This window comes from Arachis hypogaea, chromosome 18 (assembly GCF_003086295.3).
Source record: "Arachis hypogaea cultivar Tifrunner chromosome 18, arahy.Tifrunner.gnm2.J5K5, whole genome shotgun sequence".
Lineage (NCBI taxonomy): Eukaryota > Viridiplantae > Streptophyta > Magnoliopsida > Fabales > Fabaceae > Arachis > Arachis hypogaea.
In genome coordinates this window covers 4,927,170-4,944,532 of record NC_092053.1, presented here as the reverse complement: position 1 = coordinate 4,944,532, position 17,363 = coordinate 4,927,170, and the positions used below count along the sequence as shown (strand labels likewise).

Here is a 17,363-nt window from a genome sequence, read left to right as displayed (position 1 = left end):
GGTTTGGACTCTTTTTTAGCTAATAAATATTTTAGAGCTGCATGGTCTGAGTACACTACCACCTTAGTACCAAGTAAATAGGTTCGGAATTTATCCAGAGCAAAAACAATAGCCAGAAGCTCTTTTTCAGTGGTAGTGTAATTAGACTGAGCAGTGTCTAATGTCTTAGAAGCATAAGTAATTACAAAAGGATCCTTACCTGCGTGCTGAGCCAGCGCTGCTCCGACTGTATGGTTGGAGGCATCACACATAATCTCAAAAGGCTGGCTCCAGTCTGGTCTTCTCACAATCGGAGCTTGAGTCAAGGTGATCTTCAGCTTATCAAACGCATTCATGCAGTCCTCACTCAGCTCGAATTCAACATTCTTCTGCAGCAATCTAGATAAAGGTAGTGCTACCTTACTGAAGTTCTTGATAAATCTCCGGTAGAAACCTGCATGGCCAAGGAATGAATGGACTTCCCTCACGGAGGAGGGGTAAAGTAGACTAGAAATGACATTTATCTTTGCTGGATCAACTGAAATACCAGTATTAGAGACATGTCCTAGAACAATACCTTGTTTAACCATAAAATGACATTTTTCAAAATTTAAAACAAGGTTTGAACTAACACACCTGTCTAATACTCTAGATAAACTATCCAAGCAAAGGCTAAATGAATCACCATACACACTAAAATTATCCATGAAAACTTCCATATAATCTTCAAGAAGATCAGAGAAAATACTCATCATGCACCTTTGGAAAGTAGCCGGTGCATTACATAAGCCAAAAAGCATCCTTTTGTATGCATACGTTCCAAAGGGACATGTAAAAGTAGTTTTCTCCTGATCTTCAGGAGTTATATGAATTTGAAAATATCCTGTATAACCATCTAAGAAGCAGTAGTATGATTTACCTGACAAACAATCAAGTATCTGATCGATAAATGGCAGGGGGTAGTGATCCTTGCGAGTAGCCTGGTTGAGGCGCTTGTAATCAATGCATACTCTCCAGGAATTCTGCACTCTAGTTGCTATGAGCTCTCCTTACTCGTTCTTCACTGTAGTGACTCCAGAATTCTTGGGCATCACTTGTACTGGGCTGACCCATTCGCTATCTGAGATTGGATAGATGATATCAACTTCCAGCAGTCTGGTCACTTCCTTCTTGACAACCTCCAAGATGGTGGGATTCAGTCTTCTTTGGGGTTGACGGACAGGCCTTGCTCCCTCTTCTAAAAATATCATGTGCTCACAGACTTGAGGGCTGATGCCTACTATATCCGCCAAGCTCCACCCAATTGCTTTCTTGTGTCTTCTCAGCACAGTAAGCAGTTGCTCCTCTTGTTGGGATGTGAGTTCCCTTGCAATGATAATTGGGAGCTTCTGATTATCCTCAAGGTAAGCATACTTGAGGTGGGGTGGAAGGGACTTTAATTCCAATTTCTGCTCATGGTTAGGCACTTGATCATCTGGAGCTAGCGATAATGGAAAAGTGTCCTCATTGTGTTCAGAGGGTGTCCCCACACTTGGACCTTGCTCCATGTGCATCTCTTTTATTTCTTTTTGGTAAACTGCAACTACAGTCTCTTCAATAATGTCGCACTAGAAGATGGAATGATCTTCCGGAGGGTGCTTCATAGCTTCATTCAAATTGAAGCACACTGCTTTGCCATCTATCTCAAAGGAGTAAGTTCCTGAGAATGTATCCAGCTTGAACTTTGAAGTCTTCAAGAATGGCCTTCCAAGCAGGATGGATGACGGTCTTCCTGAGTCATTAGGGGGCATCTCCAAGATATAGAAGTCAATGGGAAACGTGAGCCCCTTAATGCTTACCAGCACGTCTTCAGCAATTCCAACCACTGTGATGATGCTTTTATCTGCTAAAACAAAACGAGCTGCCGACCTTTTTAAGGGAGGGAGCCTCAAAGCATCATATATAGACAATGGCATAATACTCACGCACGCTCCTAAGTCACACATGCAGTCAGAAAATATTACACCCCCAATGGTACAGTTAACCATGCATGGACCTGGATCACTATATTTTTCAGGTATATCTCCCATTAAAGCAAATATGGAACTACCTAAGGGAATAGTTTCTAATTCATTAATTTTATCCTTATTCATGAATAAATCTTTTAGAAATTTTGCATATTTAGGTACTTGCTGAATAACAACAAAAAGGGGAACAATTACCTCAACCTTTTTAAAGATTTCTACCATTTTGGGATCGAATTCCATCTGCTTCCTGGATTTCCTTGCAAGGTGTGGAAAGGGGATAGGAATGGCGTCTCTTGTAGCTTCAGCTTCCTTTGGTGCTCCATTCCTTGGTTGAGTTGCTTCTACTTCAACCATGTCTTGTACTTCATCTTCCTCTTCAACATCCTCTTCTTCAACCATATCTTCCACTTGAATGTTTTCCTTTAAGCTTGGCTCCTCATGATTCCTTTCTTGCAGTGTAGTTTCGGACCTCAAAGTGATGACATTGATTCCACCTTTGGGGTTGGATAAGGGTTGAGAAGGAATTGCACTGGAGCTTGGAGGTTGATTGTTGGAAGTGTTCATTGATCCAATCTGTGAGGCAAGAGCTTGTACAGCAGAGGTCAGACCATTTAAGGTGGAGCTAAGTGTGCTCTCCATGGCCTTTTGTCTTTGCTCAATAGACTAAAGCAATTCGTCATTAGAAGAGGAAGGGGATATGTGATTTGAGGGGCCTGCTGTTGGTTATTCTGAGGCGCTTGGGACTGCCATAGATGAGGTGCTCTGTAAGGCTGGTTCTGGTTCTACTGATACTGGTTTTGCTGATTGTTATTATTATTCCACCTCTGATTCTCCTGGTTGTCTCTGCCTCCTCTGTTATAGTTGTCCCTCCAGCCTTGGTTGGAATTATCCATCCACCCCTGGTTGGAGTTGTCTTGCCAACCTTGGTTATGGTTCCCACCTTGGTTATAGTTGTCGCCTTGTTGATAATATCCTTGGTTCGGGCGGTCATAGAAATTGTGAGTAGCTACCAAGGTGTTGTCCTCTTGTTGGAGTTGCGGACACTCATCAGTATAATGACTAAAGCATGCACATATACCGCACACTCTCTGAGAAACCAGTTGTTGACTATGTTGTGGTGAGGGAGGCTGAGATTGTTGTTGATTCAGTTGTATCTGCTTCAGTAGGTTGGTCATCTCACACAGACTCTGTGTGAGAGCAGTAGTCTCATTGCCAGAGGAAACCTCTGCAACAGCCTTGGGGTGGTTATTCCTGTGCCTGTGATTCCGAGTGGACTCAGCTAGGTCGCTGATCAGTTGTCACACTTCATCTGCGGTCTTGTACTTTTTTAGAGAACCATTACTTGCACCATCCAATGTAGTCTTATCCCGAGGCTTCATGCCTTGAGTGAAGTAGCTGATCAACACCAACTTGTCAATCATGTGGTAGGGGCATGCATCCAGAAGATTCTTGAAGTGCTCCCAATACTCATAAAGAGTCTCTGATTCACTTTGGATAATGCAGGAAATCTCCTTCCTCAGTCTGTCTGTAACTTCAGCCGGAAAGTATTTTTTCAAGAATTCTCTCCTGAGCGTGTCCTAGTTGGTAACAACTGCTTCAGATTGAGTGTAGTACCACTCCCTCACCTTTCCCTCAGGAGAAAATGGGAAGGCGGTTAGCAGAATAGAAGTTTCATCTGCACCATGACGCCTAAAAGTAGAACAGGCTGTCTGAAAATCCCTGAGGTGCTTTATAGGCTCCTGAGCAGGTAAGCCATGAAACTTAGGTATCAAGTTGATTAGCGCAGTCTTCAGTTCAAAATCTGTAGCCAAATTTGAGTGACGCACTTGATACGATTGCAGTGTAAAGTTTGGAGCTCCAGCTTCCTGGAGAGTGATTCTTCTGGGCTCCGCCATATTACCTGCACATAAATCAACCGAATTAGTGGAAGAAAAGCTTATTTTTTTTCTCAAATGGCAGTTCAGATTCGCCCTCAGATGAGATTGGTGAATTGACAATAACTACTTCACCACCCTCAGAAGCTAACCGACGCCGAGCTTGCCTAATACGCGAAAGAGTTCTTTCAATTTCAGGATCAAATGCGGCTAAGCTCGGATCAGGCAGTGAACGCGTCATTCAACGAAAGAAACATAAAGCTCATGGTAATAAAATAAAATAAAATATGCAAAAATTAAAAATATGTACACCAACGAATAATTTAGCACACTATTGCAACTCCCCGGTAACGGCGCCAAAAATTGACGTGGCGGAAATTAGCCGATTAAGAAATTAGTATAAGAAATACGTTGCAAGTATAGTTCTTAACCAGCAAAAATCCGCTTATCAATTTAGAAGGGTTGTCACAAATTTAGAATAAAAATACTGGGAGTAGGAATCCCAGGTCGTCTCCCAACGAGTTGACAAAAGAGTGCTAATTTATTAGTCAGGAGTTTTCCGAGAATTTTTTTAAGAGTTGGAGGACAGGAAATTAAATGATTGTAATTTAAGGCAATAAAAACTAACGAGAGAGTTTAGGTAATCAAATAAAAGTCTTGACCGGGGGTAGATTAATTGGAAATTCTATCCTTGTTGGTTTTTCCCAAGTGGAATAGCAAGAGATTGTTGTTCGACTTAGTCATACCTTACTGAATAAAGGAAAGTTAAGCAACCAACTAATCAACTCTGAATCCCAAGTCCTAATCCTCTCCTTAGGAAGGATTAGAGTCAGAGACTAGAGAGTTAGCCAACAACTTCCAATTTAACTAATCACTTGAGTATTCCAACTCTAGGGTCTCCTTTTAATCAACCCCCAAGTCAAGTTGGAAGTCTACTCTATTGACATAAAAATTACTTGCACAGAATAAAAAAGGGAATAAAAGAAAGACATGATAAATTAAATAATAACTAAAAAGTAATTAAAAATAAAAATAGTACTTTGCATTAATAAATTCCAAAATTATAAACATACTTATCTGAGCAGAGTTAATGGGCAATAAAAAGTAAAGGATTAAGAAAACAAACTAGAATAATGGAACTTCAACGGAGGTAGGGACTCTTCTCAATATCCAAAGCAAAAGCATAAAAGGGCATAAAAACAAGAATTCTATGAGTGTGAAGAAAACCTAGAAGAAGTAGTGTTCTCTCTCTAAGATTCAAAACTAAAACTAAAACTATGCGTAATGTGAATGTGTCTTGAGTCTCTGCTTGTCCCCTGACTCTAGTCTGTGTTTCTAGACCAAAAATTGGGTCCAAACTCAGCCCAAAATCGCCCCCAGTATTTTCTGCTATTTCTGTAAGTCACGCATGTCACGCGTACACGTCAGTCACGCGTACGCGTCAGTTACACGTACGCGTCGTTTGTCATTTTCACGTGTCACGCGTACGTGTCAGGCACACGCACGCGTCGCTGTGAAAATCTCCAGATCTTGCGCACGCGTGAGCCGTGCGTGCGCGTCGATGCTCGCTGGTTATCTTCTTAGTCTCTTGTGCTCCTTCCATTTTCGCAAGCTCCCTTTCCATCCTTTAAGCCATTCCTGCCCTATAAAGCCTGAAAACACTTAACACACAGATCACGGCATCAAATGGTATAAAGGGGAATTAAAATATGCAATTTAAGGGCTTAGGAAGCAAGTTTTCATTATAGAACAATATCTGGGAAGGAATTATAAAACCATGCAAATAGTATGAATAAGTGTGCAAAGGCTTGATAAAAACCACTCAAATTAACACAAGATAAATCATAAAATAGTGGTTTATCAGGGAGCCTTTGAAAAGAGAGGATGAAGAGAGGCTGGATGAAGTTGGATATGATGATGTGGGTGGAGTCAGGAAACAAATGGCACAAATTCGTGAGTTGGTAGAGCTTCCCTTGAGGCATCCACAACTCTTTAAGTCGATTGGTGTGAAACCACCCAAAGGTATTCTACTTTATGGACCCCTGGTTTTGGGAAGACACTGATAGCAAGAGCTGTTGCTAATGAAACGGGAGCTTTCTTCTTTTGTATAAATGGACCGGAGATTATGTCCAAACTGGCAGGAGAGAGTGAAAGCAATCTGAGGAAAGCATTTGAAGAGGCTGAAAAGAATGCACCATCCATCATCTTCATTGATGAAATTGATTCTATTGCACCCAAGAGGGAGAAGACACATGGTGAAGTTGAAAGGAGGATTGTTTCACAGCTTTTGACTCTTATGGATGGATTGAAATCTCGTGCTCATGTCATTGTTATTGGAGCTACCAATCGCCCAAACAGCATTGACCCAGCATTGAGAAGGTTTGGTAGATTTGATAGGAAAATTGATATTGGTGTTCCTGATGAGGTTGGCCGACTTGAAGTTCTTCGTATACACACTAAAAACATGAAGCTCTCTGATGATGTAAGTTTCATTGTCTCTTAACTTTGTTGGTGTGTATACACTCTACCAGGTTGTGCATGCCATGCTGTGGCTCTGGTTGTAGGTTGTTCCTTAATTCTTTAATGTTCTTAATTTTCTGTTGCTTAACACTAGCGCCACTTTCCTGTAGGTTGATTTAGAGAGGATTTCTAAAGACACACACGGTTATGTTGGTGCAGACCTTGCTGCCCTTTGCATTGAAGCTGCTTTGCAATGCATTAGAGAGAAGATGGATGTCATTGACTTGGAAGATGAAACTATTGATGCTGAAATACTGAATTATATGGCAGTTACAAATAAGCATTTCCAGACCGCTCTTGGAACGAGCAACCCATCTGCTTTGCGTGAAACTGTAAGTGTTTGCTTTGTATCCCTATAGTCTCAAATCATTAGTTGATCAGGTGATATGGTTTTCCTACATTATGGTTTATTTTGTAACGAATTGCCTTTGTTGACACTTGACAGGTTGTTGAAGTTCCTAATATTAGTTGGGAGGACATTGGAGGCCTTGAGAATGTCAAGCGTGAGCTGCAAGAGGTAAATCTTGCTACTATGCACTTCACACTGTTGCTTATTTTACATATTTATTTAATTTCTAACTGCTTTTTTGTTTTTCTGTGGACTCAGACTGTTCAGTATCCTGTGGAGCACCCAGAAAAGTTTGAGAAGTTTGGCATGTCACCATCTAAAGGAGTCCTCTTCTATGGTCCTCCAGGATGTGGAAAAACTTTGTTAGCCAAAGCAATTGCTAATGAATGTTAAGCTAACTTCATCAGTGTGAAAGGCCCAGAATTACTTACAATGTGGTTTGGTGAAAGTGAAGCCAATGTTAGAGAAACTTTTGACAAGGCTAGACAGTCGGCTCTGTGTGTCCTCTTCTTCGATGAGCTCGACTCCATTGCCACTCAGGTTGGTTTTTCTTATTACATCACACTCTTAGTCTCTTACTCTATTAATATGCTACTAAATCAAATTGAGTTACATTGTAATCTTGTGGGACAAGGTTAATATTTTACAATTGTTTGTATAAACATCACTGTGTCATTCATGTATAGAGAGGAAGCAGTGTTGGGGATGCTGGTGGTGCTGCTGACAGAGTTTTGAATCAACTTCTGACTGAAATGGATGGCATGTCAGCCAAAAAGACCGTGTTCATAATTGGGGCAACTAACAAACCGGACATCATGGACCCAGCACTTATTCGGCCAGGCCGTCTGGATCAATTGATCTATATTCCTCTTCCCGATGAGGATTCTCGTCACCAGATCTTCATGGCCTGCTTGAGGAAGTCACCTGTGTCCAAAGATGTTGATTTGAGAGCACTGGCCAGATATACTCAAGGATTCAGTGGTGCTGATATTATTGAGATATGCCAGCGAGCATGCAAATATGCTATTAGAGAAAACATCGAAAAGGTATACTTTTGATGCAACATTAGATTAAGTTGTCATTGGTCATTACAAAACTCTGATGAATTGTATGATTTACTTCAGGACATAGAACGAGAGAGGAGGAAAAGTGAGAAACGAAGATGTCGTAGATGACGAAGTTGCAGAGATAAATGATGCTCATTTTGAAGAGTCAATGAAGTTTGCCCGCAGGAGTGTCAGCGACGCAGATATTCGCAAATACCAGGCATTTGCTCGGACCTTACAGCAGTCGAGGGGATTCGGAAGTGAGTTTAGGTTTCCAGAAAGTGCTGAGAGGACTACTGGATCTGATCCCTTTGCAACTGCTGGGGGCGCAGCTGATGAGGATGATCTATATAGTTAGTCGGTTTTATAAGCTCTGTATTAGTGTCTCTAGACTTTCCCTTTAGTAACATCGGAGCCTCTTGTTTATTTTGCTTTTTGTATACTTAAAAATACTCATAAACATAAATTTAGAGATGATATGTTACGATGTTTATATTATGGATGGAATCATGGAATTTTTAGTTTTTAGATAATAATTGTGAAGTTCATGCATTCTTGCGTGGTCTCACACGGGATTCTCAACAACCATGTTGTTTGTGCAGTTACACATCTAAGTTTTTTTACAGTCAAGTTGGTTTAAACTCAACAAAAACCACTTTCATTACATCAAAATATTAACAAGTTTTTTTATCTAATTAAAGTTTTAGAATAAATAATTTTATAACATAGTAATAAAATAAAATTCTTAAATTAAAATATTTAGAGTTCTATCTTTATTCATTTCCCAAAAAAAATTACAGAAAACAAATTTGTCAAAATTCAATAATCAATACTAAAGCCCAATTTGGATAAAAAAAACTTAATTAAGCTCTTTTTAACGAAATAACTTAAACAATAAATGTTTATATGAAAAGTTGATTATAAATAAGTTATTTTGTTTTTTGATTTTTAGTTTTAAAAGTACTTATTTTATAGAAATGTGATAAAAAAAATAGTAGTATTATGAGAAAACTCGTTTTTTTAACTTCTTTATAAGCTCCTAAAAAACTTCTTAAAATGTTGTAATTTGATTTTAAAAATTACACTAGAAATAATTTTATAGGAGGCTCTATGGCCAATGTCGAAACATGCAGTGCAGATCAAGTTGAACGATGGGAAATTTTTCATGGTCTTACCATGGCTTGGCAAATGGGTATGAGACGAGTTATCGTCGAGACTGACCGAGAAGAAAGTGTTTTTGAATTGGCGAATGAAGGAAGATCCTGCAGAGAACATAATGCAATAATTAGAGAAATTAAAGAATTGATAGGAAGACCATGAAAAATAAAGATTCAGCTTGCTTATAGAGAATCGAATCGATGTGTTGATATCTTAGCTAAGCAAAGTCTTGATGAACGGCAAAGTTTTCAATTCCTAGATCTCCCGCCTGAATACATACGGTCCACCTTAGCTGAGGATGTGAAAGGGTTTAGTATAACCCGATCAATAGAGATAGTACAAGAAAGCACTTACACTTTCTTTGCTGTTTTGGTCTTTTGGTTTTTGTTATTTTTGTTTTGTTTTTGGTTTTCTTTGGACTTAAACCCCTTTAATTTACCAAAAAAAAAACAATTACTTTTGCTTTTATATATTTAATTTTTTATTTTCATACTTTTGTGAATAGAATCTAAAAGCAGCAAAAATATGCAATTATATATGTTCCTTTTGGTATACTCAAACTCACAAAAGGAAATAATTCTACAAATAAATTAAATTTATTCCGTCTCAACAAACAAATAAAAAACATTCTTAATGAATTTAACCTCAAAAGCCAACCTACCGATAAGTGTAAGATCTTACTTAAAGAAAATTAAACTTATTCATAACTATGATTTTAATTAATAAATAGTTTTAAATATTTAAGTCAAGTGATATATCATATATAAATGTATATAAAAAAACCAATTATATTATATGACTAAGTTATATTGATAACCAAGTTTAACTACCAAAATCTTAAGAATTAATAACAAAAAATTTTAGTTAATAATTTTTTTAATTAAATTAATTATAAAAATAATTTATTCGTTTAATATTTATAACAAATTCTCACAAAAATATCTTATGGGATGATCAGCTGTTCAAATATAAAGACTGACATATGATTTTGAAAAGTATTTTAGCATGAAGAAAAAGAGAGGATAAATATCTAATGAATTTTGTTTCTAAAATATTTTTCCTTTTGAATTTTGTTTTCTTTAATAGATGTAAGTTCACGGCCATTGATATTAAATAATAGTATGTCATATTGGCATTGTTGATTTGTTTCTAATTCAGACAAAATTATACAGTGATAGGAGATAACAATCATCACTGACGTACATTAGTATTGGTATTAGACAATTAGTCTTTTCTTTCACATATTTCTTTTGGTCTTTTGGAAAATTTTTGCTTTTGGCAATGCAATTGAGCCTTTAAATTAGGCCGATTAGTAAAAACAAACCCTAGTACGAGAGAGTACATGAGAGTACGTGAAATGGAGAGTAAGGAGAGCGGGAGAGGGTCTTCGAGGGTGGCACATAGCGAGGCAGCCGGCCATGTCGGCGGAAGCAATAAGGGGGAGAGCGGAGGGGGGCATGTATCAGGTGAAAAGGAGGGGATTAAAGGAGATGGTAACAAGACTCAAAGTCAGCGGATATTGTTCAGAGATAAAGTTGTTGGTGCCTCAGCAAGGAGAGCTTTGGAAATTGCTGATTCTCTTGATGGGATAAGATGGCTACAGTAGTTGGTAAGTAAGGTGATTCGGAGACACCAACTGTGACGTTCACTGAGGAAGCAAAAGAGATATTGGCAGAGCCTTACAAAGATGCCATCGTGATCAAAGTTCTTGGAAAAAATTTTAGTCACGCACAGGCTTAAAGGCGTCTGGAGAACCAAAGGAGGATATGAGGTACTAGATGTCGGTTTTGGCTATTTCTCAGTCAAATTTGATCTCTTGGATGATAGAGAGAAAGTTCTCCCTGGAGGACCGTGGATGATTACTGGAAGCTATGTTGCAGTTAAACCTTGGAGTTCTTCATTCAGACCTTGTGAAAACACTTTTGGGTCTACCATGGTTTGGATAAGAATCACATGTTTAAACATTAACTATTATCAAGAGAGAGCCATGAAAATGATTGCGTCAGCTGTTGGCAAACCGATCCGCATCGACTTAGAATGTGTGCAAATTAACTTGGGACTTCCAGTTATAAAAAAAATTCAAGTTGATGGTCATATGTATGACAGAGAATATGAGCACTTGAATTTAATTTGTGAAAAATGTAGCTGCTTTGGGCATGTCACAAGAGAATGTGCGAAAGAGAACAACAATGGCATTGGGAAGGAAAGCACGATGAAGGAAAAAAATTTGCCATCACTTTTTCCTGTAGATAACAATGAGAAAACGGTGGAAGGTAGTCAAATCCCAGTAAAAAATCAAAATTTAACTTTTGAATTTGGAATTAATGCCAAATCAATTCTAATTATGGAGAAGCATGGTGCAGCAGATCTTGTGCATGATATTTTTCAAGACTCACGTATGAAAAGGGATACTCGTGCAAAAGAGGGTGAATGGGTTACAGTTAGTAGAAAAGGCAAGGAAAAAGTGGGTAAAGGCCACAATGTGGTGCCAAAAAAGCCAATGTAGCAATATGCTCTAATTTGGTGAGTAAGAAATTTTTCTTTGGGTCTAATAACATGCATGCTGAATCCTCATCAAATGCAAAGGTGAAGTCCTTATCAAATGCAAAGGTGGGGCCTAAGAAAAAGAAAGATCCTCCATCCACGCTTGACTCTTTGGGAACAACTCAGGTGGCTTTCAAGGATCAGAGTACTCCCTTTTTTAAAGCAGAGCACAAAAGGCAGCGTCCTATTTCGCTTCAAAACTCACCTACTGAAGCATTATCAATGGATTCTCGAGTACAAAAAGAGCTTGATAAAGTTAGTGCAACAACAAACTTGGAGACCCAACCTCAACAGAAGAATGATGGTTCTGCGGTGCAAGTCCACAAGGAGACACTTGGAGACAAGGGTCCATGAACGTGAGGTAGAATGATTAAACATTCTAATTATTTAATTAATTTTTTTGGATTGTGACCATTTAAATATTATTAGTTGGAATGTTAGGGGGCGTCAAATAAGATGTCTCGGGTGCACTGTAAGGAGTTGGTACGAAAATTTCAACCAACTTTTTTTATTTTGGTGGAAACTCATATTGGGTTTGAAACTATGAAAGAATTTTGGGAGAGATTAGGCTATTATCCTGTAGGGATTGTAGATGCTGTTGGACACAAGGGAGGAATTTGGTTCCTCTCTGCTAATTTAAAATTTTCTTGTAAAATTCTTTGGGCTATGAATTAATGTGTAACTTTGGAAATTGATGGTGGTGGGCGAAGATGGATCTGCAGTGCGGTTTATGACAGCCCTCAAGCCACTAATAGAGTAGAATTATGGAGTCATCTGCTTGATATTGGTTTGTGCATTCAGGACCCGTGGGTGGTGGTTGGGGATTTTAATGATATTTTGAGTGTTCATGAGGTGAAAGGGGATAATTTCTATTCAAATCGCAGTAGTATTTTTGTAAGTACTCTAGATTCTTGTGGTCTTTTTGATCTAACAACCTCTGGAAGATGGTTTACTTGGTTCCGTAAAATTCAAGGAAACAAAGAAATTGCAAAGAGATTGGATAGAGCTTGCTGTACTACAGAATGACACCTTCTTTTTCCAGAAGCTTTTGTTGAAGTTCTCAGTCGTTCCCACTCTAATCATTGTCCCCTACTTATTCGATGTCAAGGAGTTCCTATCAAGAAAGGAAACCGGCCTTTTAGATTCCAAGCGGCATGGGCAACGCATCCTGATTACAAGGCCATTGTTCAGAAATCTTGGGATAGTACAGGCTTTGGCATCCATAGGAAGTTGCTGGGGTCCAAGAAGCTTCGTTGGAATTTAACTCTACGGTCTTCGGCAATATTTTTATTAAAAATAGGGAATTGGAGGGTTATTTGAATCGTATTCAACGAAAAATAGAAGCTGACGATGATCCGATTCTGAAGCACAAAGAGGAAGAATTGAGAGCTAAGTATAATATAGTTTTGGCCCAGGAAGAATTGCTTTGGTACCAGAAGTCAAGAGATCAATGGGTTCGGTATGGTGATAGAAATACTAGCTTTTTCCATATGCAAACCATCCTTAGAAGAAAATCTAACAAGGTTCATGGGTTGCTAGTCAGTGATGGGTCTTGGTCTGATGATCCGGAAGTTTTGCAAAGGGAGGTTGTTTATTTCTTCAAAAATATTTTTTGTTCTACTGAGCCTGTTGAGGTTAATTGCATGGGAGAAATTTCTATGCCATCTCTTAGCCAGGATGCGTGTGATAATTTGTCTAAACCAGTAACAATGTTGGAGGTTAAAGAAGCTCTGAATAATATGAGCTCGTTCAAAGCTCCTGGGCCAGATGGTTTTCAAGTTTTTTTCTTCAAGGAATATTGGGATGTGGTGGGTCATGAGGTATGGCGTACTGTTTAGAAAGCATTCTTAGGGGAGACGTTAAGTCATTCTTTGTTGGAAACTTTGATTATTCTTATCCCTAAGTGCGACCCTCCAACTAGATTGAAGGATTTTCGGCCAATAAGCCTTTGTAATGTAATTTATAAGCTAGTAACTAAAGTGCTGGTTAATAGATTACGACCATTTTTGGATGAGATTGTTAGCCCAACTCAGGGAGGGTTTATTCATGGTAGAGGAGCACCTGATAATATTATTGTCGCCCAAGAAGTTCTTCACTTTCTTAAGCGGACAAAGTCTAGAAAAGGAGCTATGGCTTTTAAGATTGATTTAGAAAAGGCTTATGATAGAGTTGATTGGAATTTTCTTGAGCACACTCTTCAATCTTTTGGCTTTCCTTCTCTAATTATTCGGCTTGTAATGAATTGTGTTCAGGCCTCAAATCTTTCCATCCTTTGGAATGGGAATAGATTGGACAGCTTCCAACCTCGCAGAGGGCTCAGGCAAGGAGATCCAATTTTTCCGTATTTATTTGTTTTGTGCATGGAGAGATTGGCGTGCTTCATTTCCAAACAAATTGACGAGGGTATTTGGGATGGTGTGGCTGTTTCTAGAGGGGGACCTAGAGTTTCTCACTTGATGTTTGCAGATGACCTCCTCCTTTTTTGTAAAGTGAAGAAAAGTCAAGTTCAGAATGTTGTGCACACCTTGGAGTTGTTCTGTAAAGCTTCAGGTATGAAGGTTAACATTGAAAAATCTAAAGCTATTTGTTCTAGAAATATCTCTAATAGAAGGAAGGAAATGTTGTCTGGTGTTTCTCATATTCCTTTTACTAGTGACCTAGGCAAATACTTGGGGGTGAACCTTAATCATCCTCGAGCTGCTAGATCTATTTTTTCGAACTCTTTAGAGAAGATCAAGAATAGGCTGGCTAGTTGGAAAGGTCGGCTCCTTAACATAGCAGGCAAGCTTTGCTTAATTAAATATGTTGCTTCTTCTCTTCCTATTTATCAGATGCAAGTGACTCTTTTTCCTACTTCGGTTTGTCAAAAGATTGATTCTGTACTTAGACAATTCTTGTGGAAGGGAAAGGTGGGGGAGCGTTGCTTAAATTTGGTCAAGTGGAGCAAAGTTGTCACTCCAAGAAAATATGGAGGATTGGGAATTAGAGATACTCAATGTGTAAATTTTGCTTTACTCGAAAAGCTTGTTTGGCAATTATTGCATAATAAAGATAAGTTTTGGGTAAGAATTATGTTGGCAAAATATTTATCTGGGAGTTCTTGCTTTTCACCCAAATTTTCTAATAATGTTTCAAGCACTTGGCGAGCGATTTATAAGACAATAGAAAAGCTTCGTGATGGTTTTGATTGGTGTACAGGCAGGATGTCTCAATCCTTTTGGTATCATGCTTGGCGACCATGTGAAACGCTAGCTCATTTGGTTCCTTTTGTGCACATTTCTGATTCTCACTTGAAGTTAGAAGATGTCTGGCACCATGGGCATTGGCGGTGGGATATTCTTTGCACAATGATTCCGGAAGAAGTTAAACTTGATTTGATGCTCTTTGATCATATCAAGCAGGCAGGAGATAAAACATGTTGCTTTTGGACAAACTCAAATACTCTCACCTACTCGACTAAAAGCGGGTGTGAATGGCTATTGAAGAAGAAATTTGGCTGGAATGATAATGAAAATTGGCTTTGGCTTTGGCACTTGAGAATACCGGAGAAGATAAAGTGTCTGCTCTGGCTTTGCCTCAACAACGGAGTTGGCACAGCTAGTTACCGGTTTCAAAGAGGTATTTCTACTTCTGATTTTTGTCAGAGATGTTATCTTGCTCTAGAGGATATTAACCACTGCTTTAGGACTTGCCAAAAAGCTCGTCAAATTTGGATTAGCTTAAATTTGGGAATGACCGCTGAGGACTCTAGTTTGGAATTTGTGTCTTGGATTCGTTCTAACCTCAACAAAAATAAGTTTCTCTTTGCAGCGGCCTTTTGGTGGATTTGGAGGGATAGGAACAATGACATCTTTTACCAAGATGATCCATGGAGTAAGGAGAAAATTGTTCACTTAGTTAAACATGCTGTTCGAGATTTCTCTAATGTTGTTATCAACCAAAAACATATTATTCCTTCTTCTTTGAAATATAACTGGGAACCACCTCCAATGAATGTCTGTAAAGTGAACTGCGATGCAAGCGTTTTTGAAAATGAGCAATTAGCTGGCTTTGGATGTATTATTAGAGACAGCATGGGAATTTGGATAAAAAGTTGTTCTGCCAGTATACCTCTTTCTAGTGTTCTCTGTTGTGAGCTTCATGCTATTTGGAGAGGGCTTGTTATGGCTTGGGATTGCGAGTGCAAAGAGGTCATATGTGAAACTGATAATCTTGATGCGTTTCTTCTTGTTTCGCGAGGCACAACCAACATGATTAGGAATGACTCTAGTTTGCTTGACAAAATCAAAGAGATGCTCTAGCGCAATTGGACAGCTACTTTAGTGCTCATCCAGCGAACAGCAAACAAAGCAGCTGATTTAATGGCTAAGACTGCTGTTTTAAACAAGCAGGTGTATCTAGAGTGGTTACTGCCTCCTAATAATTTAGACATTATTATTAGAGAGGAGTACTACTCTTTTTCTTAGGTCTTTTTTCTTTGTGTTATGTTCAGTCACCAAAAAAAATTAGGCCGGTTAGTAAACCTCCATATTAGAGATTTGGGCCTTCATGTTTTGGATAAGCCCGTCATAACGTTGACCCCAACAATTCCTAGCTACCGACCTACGCTAGTTCCCAAGAAATAAAATATTTTAAAATATTCTCAACTTTGGGTTGAATCCATAGAGACCTGGTTGAGTTTTTGTGTATGTTGGTGTGGGTCGAGTCCTCAAAATCAAAAAAATTTTCAACTTTAAAAATTAGCAATATACAAATAGATTTGGCTCCTCTGAAGTTATTCATTTATTTTAGTGGGAAAAATGACGCAATCTGAATTCTTGATAATATAAATAATTCCGATCATCTTAAGTAAATAAATAATAAATAAATACATTAAACATATAAACTTAAACTACAACATTAGACATAAAACAAGCATTATAAACACATAAAAATATAAATAAATTAATTTAATTTATATCAATATAAATTTATTAGAGATCTATTAAACCAACATTACATTATTAGTAATTCTAAACGTCTTTTAATTTGTTATTAGTTACATTCTTATTTCAAATATAAAAAAATTAAGTACATTTATTTAAAAGAGATCGAGTACATTTACATTAGTATTTTTTTATATTAGAATAAAAAATAAACAGCTTTTGACCTATTTTAAATTAATTTATTTTATTTTTTACCAGACTTTTCAAAAAAATGTTAAGGATTCAAAAAGATGAAAAATTACTAATAATCACTATTAATTTTTTTCATGACAATTTTAAATGTGAGTTAGAGAAAACAAAAATAAATAAAAAAGAGCAACAATATCAAGAAGAACATGATAATAAAACATAAAAAAAAATATTAAATGTTGTGAAAAATAGAATTGAAAATAAAATTTTTCTTTTTTATTGAAGAAAAAGAAAAAAAAACGAAAGAAGATGAAATAAAAAGAAAAAATCATGTTGCAGTTGTTGCACGATTTTCAAAAAATCCTATTGAAAAGTCTTCTTTTAACTTGTTTTAATGCATTTATTTATTATTTATTTATTTATTTATTTATTTAAGATAATTAGAACCATTTATATTATTAAAAATTTAAATTATGTTATTTTTTTTAAAATAAATAAACAATTCTAAAAGACCCAAATCCTATATAAATGTATATAAATTTAATTTTTATGTGACAGTATAAAAATATTTATCCACTTATCTAATAATATATTATCATAACAAAATAAATATTTTTAAATTATTATTTAAAAATTATTTAAATATATAAATTTAACTAAATAATCATATAAAATTTTTTATATACTAGTATATCAAAATTAAATTCGATATAATATATTTGATAGTCACAGGCTCACAGCAAAAAATTATATCTCTTGATCAGATTTCTTTT

At 37.2% G+C, this 17,363-nt stretch overlaps 1 pseudogene; it reads left to right on the top strand.

Annotated features, from left to right (window-relative positions):
• The first annotated feature begins 3,051 nt into the window (after nucleotides 1-3,051).
• Nucleotides 3,052-8,302, top strand: LOC112772443 (cell division cycle protein 48 homolog; annotated as a pseudogene).
• The last annotated feature ends 9,061 nt before the right edge of the window (nucleotides 8,303-17,363 follow it).